At 34.0% G+C, this 7419-nt stretch overlaps 1 pseudogene; it reads left to right on the top strand.

Moving 5' to 3' along the window:
- The first annotated feature begins 4802 nt into the window (after positions 1–4802).
- Positions 4803–7136, top strand: LOC142625519 (uncharacterized; annotated as a pseudogene).
- The last annotated feature ends 283 nt before the right edge of the window (positions 7137–7419 follow it).

A 7419-nucleotide genomic window follows, 5' to 3' on the forward strand; every position in this document is an offset into this window, starting at 1 on the left:
TATGACTTCTTCAGCAGAGAAGAGGAATAAGGGGAAAGCACCTACACAGGGCTTTCCTCAAGAGGAAAGGTTCCCAGCGGGACATCCTTTTGTAATGCATGAAGGCGCATCTTCTGGAGTAAAATCCAGTAATATAACATCCCTTCAGGAATTTGTCCTGGCAGAGGTGACATATTCCAGTGGTGATATCATATTAACCTTACAAGAAGTATTGAACAAAGAATTGCAATACCAAAATGGAGTCTATAGTGAATTACCAGATTCCATTAAATTCATTCTTGACAACCTTCAAGCTTCCCATTCTTTAAACGGCCATAAACTATTCGACAAAACCATGAGAGCGCTTGAAATTCACCTTGTTAACCTTACTACCCAAATTGTTGACCCTACTACTGAAAATGGAGCCTTTGCCGACCAACTTTTTAATTGCCTTGTTAACTCTCAAAACCATTATGATGAATTAAATCTGATTAGTCAACTCTTTGGCAAAGAGGAAATCTATTCAATGGATAGAAAGACTATAATGGGTACTGATTTTGCTAGATTGAGTCTAAAAAACCACTCTTCGCTTAAAAGTGATGTTGCCAACTTGCCTCTAGAAGTACAATCTTGTATTTCCGAAAGCAAGGCTATGACCAAAGATCTTGATCTTTGGCTTAAACATTTCAAAACCCTTGTTTCTATTGCTCCTATCATTGTTAAACCAGATGGCCCCAATAAAGGCTACATGAAAAAGAAATGGGGGAAATACTTTGGGAGCAGTCTCAGAGTACATGAAAAAACCCATCGTTTCCCTGGTCTTTTGATTAATTATAAAGATGGTTCTGATAATGACCCTTTCTGGCTTTCTCAAATGTTTGAATTTGGTTTTATCAGACTTATCAAATTAATGAGTCATGATCGGATTAACCAATTTCCTGATATTATTCGAAAAGCTGTTACACATGTTGAAAGCTCCTATGTTTCCATCCGATGTTGGAGTACTTTGCCCAAATGGGAAAAGAATAATTGGATGAATGTTCAACCCTCCAAGCATCTTGTTCTCATTAATGGATATACTCCCCAAGGTCAGTGGTATGCAGGAAATGCTTATGTTTCACATAAGCATCCCTATGCTCTTGCTGAATATTGGAGAAGTTATTTCGATAATCGAATTCTAGATGTTTCTGAAGAATTATGGAAAGACTACCATTTCTTTAGTTGTACAGATAGAATCTCTGTTTTCCTTAATAAACATTATGCTTCTGTGGTCCGACATTTACAATGGGCAGAACATGATGACCCAAGAATATTTCTCACAAGAGATCCTGTTTACAAACCATTAATGTATTGTGGTTTTTGTAACCAATATTCAACTTATCATGAACATGAATGCAATGATGATCCCCCATGGGATCCTTCTCCATGGGACCTTTATGCTGGTTACCCGTCTGATGCAGCTTCTACCTAGAAGCATAATGATTCCAGAACAAGACTTTCTTATTTAGCCAGATGATGCTACAATATTCACTGGTTACTATTTGCCAAAGATGCTTTCTTAATAACAATGATTCTTTGTTGACTACTTACTTATTGATTCCTTATGCCAAACCATTTTGGCACTACGTTCCAACATTGCTGCAGCTTTCCTCTTTTGTTGACTTTCCAAGATAAAGGTTTTTTCCCCAAGGTTAAAGCTATTTACCTGCTACCTTTATAATTGCTGATATTTCCACTGATATTTTGGGCACAACATGCCAAACTACTTTCGGCTCTAAAGCCAATCTAATTCCTTCCGGATTTAACGCTACTATTGCTCCTGATGCCCCTCACAGGTTCTGATATGAATAGTAAAAATGTCACTATTCACTTTGTACTATTCACTGCTTTATTTACTTATTTAAGGGGGGTTGTCCTTTATTGTTAAATTCAGAATCTTTTCTAGGATTTCCCTTAGAACTCTCTCTAGGACTTCCTTAAATCAAGATATCTCACTAATACACAAAGCTTGTAACTAGAACCAAGACTAACTTTCAAGCCTTGTACTGTTTATCCCACTGATCCCTGTTGATCACTGTAATCTTGTTGCTACTACTACTACTGTAAGTGTTTTGATGTACATTCAATAAACACTTCTGTTTTCAATACTTTGAATTATTTTGATATACAACTACTTGGCTGGTTCTACCGCCTTACTTTCAATTATCATTTACTTTGAATTATTCCATATATATATATATATCCATGAAATCTTTAAAATGACCAAAGTAGCCCCAAAACCTCAAAATGACCCCCCCACACACACACACAAAACCGCAAAACCTTGAAAATGGCCAATATATACCGGAATCTTTAAAATAACCAAAAATAGCCCGAAACCCCAAAATGACCAAAAAGTTTCCCAAAATCTCTAAAATGGCCAAAAATATAACTTATTGGTCATTTTAGAGGTTTGCTTGTTTGTTTTTTTTTTTTTTTTTGGGTCATTAAAAATTATTCTACCACCTCTTTGCTTTTTCTCAAATTTTCTTTTTTGTCAACTTGAGAATTCATTATCAAAAAAGTCACAACCAGAGCAGTTACGGGGAATTTCCAAAAAAGTATAGAAACATGAAAATGCAACTTCATCAATAGAAGTAGGTTCTGAAATAAAGATAGTTATCGATAAATAAATACTCACCTCCTATGATGTTTATGTCCGAAGACTGACCTTTGATAATACCCAACCAATACAATTTTCCACCCTAGAGACCACAACATCAAGGTTTAGCAAAAATCAAGCAAGAATCGGATATTAATAAAGCACTAGAAAGTCAGAGCATACCTGATGATTAAACTTTACTAGTGGATCAGTGACAAAATATTCGTCTCCACCTTTTAATGTCAAATTGATTTTAGGGAAATTACTGTTTCGATTTGCATTGGATAGAAATTAGATGTAAGTGATTCAGATCAAGATGAAAAGAGAAAACAGAAACGATATAGGAATAGATTTCTCAAGAATCAAGATATAGATGACCTTAAGTTATAACAGTATTTAAAGTTGGCATCCTGATAATCGGACCGGTTTTCTTTGACTTGGGAATCGAACTACAAAATAATAGGAGTACAAGTCATACTCATTTGCATTGAATGAAATTCCAATGATATCATGAAACATGTTATATAAATGACTTACACTCGTAGAAATAATTGTGTAAGCTGGGTTGTTCAGATATGTAAACGTTGTACCAAAATCAAAGATTGCATTGAACTCTAGCTTAGAAACATTGCTTCCCACAGTTATTTGAGAGATTTTGATATGATAAAATGAACTGATAACAAGTTTTTAAGGACAAAATTGGCGCAAGTACGATGAGATTCAGGTTAAAAATAGTCTTCTTGCCAAAGTAATAAATAACCTTTCAGACAGTTTTTTCAATATCGAGAAAGTAATGACTTACTTTGATTGCGGTGAAAGGCGCTTCTTTTTGGTGATTTGTTCTGAGTTGCCAGTATCTCCAAAAGTTATTCTCCCATAATCATGATTAGGTCCAAAACACAGGGAAAAAGAATTCGGAACTACCCCATTTCTTGCTAAGGTGCTAGGAACTGAAGACATCATAAATTTAACACCAAAGAAAAAAAATAAAATAAGATAGAAAAAATAAAATAAAAGTTTTAATCAAAGAGAGCAAAGAAAAAAAACAGAGAGAAAAATTTAGCGCTAATTTTTTTTTTCTATAAACTATTAGACAAATTTAGTATTTCTATTCAAAAATGATAATACAATCTCAAATTCTATATGTAATCATTTATTCTCCTTCATACCATAGGCATTTGTGTAAAAGCAATAAAATATAAGGGTAATTACATAATAAATCATTTTTTAATTGATCTTGAATACTATATGCATATATTTGCATGCATGTGTGTAAATATGATTGTCAAATGTAAATTATGTTTCCTTTAAATAAAATCTTGGCTCCGCACTCTAGCAAATAATAAAATTCAAAAATAAAGAATATACCTCTCTAGATGGTAATGTTAAGTTCAGGGGCGGAGGGAGGGGGGGCGAGGGGGGTAGGTGCCCCCCCTGAAATTTCAATTGTTTTGACTAGGAAATACCATATTGGGCCCCACCACACCCCCCCAAAAAAAAAAAAAAAAAAAAAAAGCTAAAAAGCTAAAAAGGAAAAGTAACGTGACTTAAAAGCTAGAAAGGAAAAGTAACGTGACTTAAAATCTAGAAACGAAAAGTAAGGTGACTTAATTGAGTTTTTTTTTTTTTTTTTTGGATAGAAGTGATAAAACCTTTCCTGCTTTCCTAGTAGTAGTAGACTTCTACCCCTAGAAGTAGTACAATTCTAATGATCTCTATAACAACTTTGCTACACCTACCCGGATTAGAAGTCAGTAGAACTCTGGAAAAAAAAAAGTATATATAATGCAAACAAGGCACGCCTCCCATCACAACGAAAAAATTTCTTTTCAATCCAGTTTCTTTCTTTGGATCTCAGAGTTGCTGTGCAGCTTTTAAAAGCATTCAAGTTGGGTTTTTAAGTTACATTCAAATATTTATAGGTATGCATACTCTTAATACTTTTGCTTTGATTTATTTATTTATTTATTTTAAAAGAATCAAATTATATGTTTAAACTGTTTATATTTAGATGGATCTCTTAATTTGACTATTCTTAACCATAAATTTATAATTCAAATTATATGTTTAAACTATTTGTATTTATAATGATCTCCTCATTTGATTATTCTTAATCATAGATTGTAATTTTTTTTTCTTTATTTTAATGATATGACATATATATTTGTAGTTAATTGAGATTATGGAGAATCTTGATCATAATAATGAGTCCGGATCAAATCCTAAACGAACTCGTATCGAAGTGGATGTTGCAAATCTTCCCACGGATCCTGGTTTAAGAATAAAAATTTGTAACTATCATCCTAATGAAAGAGATCAAATTAGAAGGCATTATCTACAAAATAAACCTTGTCAACCAGTTGATCATGATTTTCCACAAAGTCAATTTGGCAAAACAAAGCGTCGATTTAATCCAGTGTGGTTCAAAGACTATCCTAGTTGGTTGGAATATAGCATTACGAAAGATGCTGCATATTGTCTATTTTGTTATCTATTTCGACCTGATACTAGTGATCAAGGAGGGGGAGACTCATTTGTTACTGAAGGATTCAGAAATTGGAAAAAGAAGGAGAAATTACAGAATCACGTTGGGGACCACAACAGTGCACATAATATAGCTCAAAGAAAATGTGAAGCTTTGTTAAACCAGAGACAAAGTATTCAAACAGTTATAAACAAGCAATCGGATGTCGAGAAAAGGGAATATCAAACTCGTTTGAATGCATCAATGGATTGTATTTGTTTTCTACTACGGCAAGGATTAGCATTTCGTGGCCATGATGAATCTAAAGACTCCAATAATCAAGGAAATTTTCTTGAATTATTACGGTTTCTTGCGAATCACAATGAAGAAATTGATAAGGCAGTCCTCGAAAATGCTCCTGAAAATCATCAAATGACCTCTCCTGATATCCAAAAAGAAATAGCAAATGCTGCAGCCGTTGAGACAATAAATGCTATTATTAAAGATATTGGAGACTCATTATTTGCTATTATAGTTGATGAATCACGTGATATGTCTACTAAAGAACAAATGGCGATTGCTTTGTGCTATGTGGACAAACTGGGACATGTGAATGAGCGCTTTTTAGGCATTACACATGTTAATAATACATCAGCAGTGACACTAAAGAGTGCAATTGAGGAGGTATTTAATAAACATAGCTTAAGCATTAGTAGATTGCGGGGACAAGGCTACGACGGGGCAAGCAACATGCGAGGTGAGTTAAATGGACTAAAAACTCTTATTTTGAAAGATAATCCTTCTACCTATTATGTCCATTGCTTTGCACATCAGCTTCAACTAACATTAGTTGCAGTAGCAAAAAATCACATCTAGATTGCAACCTTTTTTAACTTGGTTGCAAAGGTATTCAATATTGTTGGAGCATCATGCAAACGTCATGATATTCTTCGTGAAAAACGTAATGCTGAAGTTATAGAAGCACTAAAAAATAATGAAATTTCAACTGGTCGTGGCTTGAATCAAGAAATGAGTCTAAAAAGACCTGGAGATACACGTTGGAGTTCTCATTATGGTGCACTTGTTAATATTATTCACATGTTTTCTTCTGTAATTGATGTGATTGAAACTATTATAGAAGATGGTTTAGATTCTGATCAGAGAGCAGAAGCAAATATCTTAATTGGTTTACTCCAAACATTTGAATTCGTGTTTGATTTACATTTGATGAAAGGTGTGCTTGGCATAAGTAATGAGTTGTCACAGGCATTACAACGAAAAGATCAAGATATTGTGAATGCTATGAAGTTGGTTGACATTTCAAAGCAACGTTTACAGGTCATGAGAGATGATGGGTGGAACTCTTTGCTAGAGGAGGTTTCTGCATTTTGTGCAAAAAATAATATTGATGTTCCTGATATGGATGATTTTTATCAACCTCGGCCACGACGAAAAGCTCAAAACATGAAAAATTCACATCATTATCAAGTGGAGCTTTTTTATACTGTTATAGATATGCAACTTCAGGAACTCAATAGTCGTTTTGAAAATTCTGAATTATTACTTTGTGTTGCATGTTTGAACCCAGATAACTTATTTTCAGCATTCAACAAGGAGAAATTAATTCGGCTTGCTCAGTTTTATCCAAGTGATTTTTCAACAGTTCAAGTTTCTTTCTTGGATAACCAACTTGAGACATACATCCATGACATGCGGTCCTCTGAAGAGTTTTCAGCACTTGAAGGAATTGGACAGCTTGCTGAAAAGATGGTAGAAATGAAAAAGAATGTTTCATATCCATTGGTTTACTCATTAGTGACTTTGGCATTGATCTTACCAGTTGCAACAGCTACTGTTGAAAGAGCTTTTTCAGCAATGAACATAATTAAAAATCGATTGCGCAATCGAATAGGAGATCAGTGGATGAATGATTGCTTAGTCACATATATTGAAAAAGATATATTCAAGACTATTGAGTGTGAAGAAATTATGCAGCGGTTTCAAAATATGAAAAATCGTCGAGGGCAATTGAGTAAAATAAGCTAGGTGTGAAAAAATAAATTAAAGTTTACATTTTATGTTAGATTTTGTATGACAATTACATTATCATATAGTTGTTTACTTATTTTGTTATTAATATTGATTAATTTTTTTAGATTAATTTTTTACTTCCAATCTTGTCTTTTAATCTTGCCCCCCCTGACCTAAATTCCTGGCTCCGCCACTGGTTAAGTTGGCCTCGCAACCAGCACTGCCTTTTTGACAACTGCACGCACGGTAACCAGAACAAAGGACTGCCTGTGTCTAATTCCTCCAAAATTATAAACTTGGTGTC

This window comes from Castanea sativa, chromosome 2, assembly GCF_040712315.1.
Source record: "Castanea sativa cultivar Marrone di Chiusa Pesio chromosome 2, ASM4071231v1".
In the NCBI taxonomy this organism is placed as follows: Eukaryota; Viridiplantae; Streptophyta; class Magnoliopsida; order Fagales; family Fagaceae; genus Castanea; species Castanea sativa.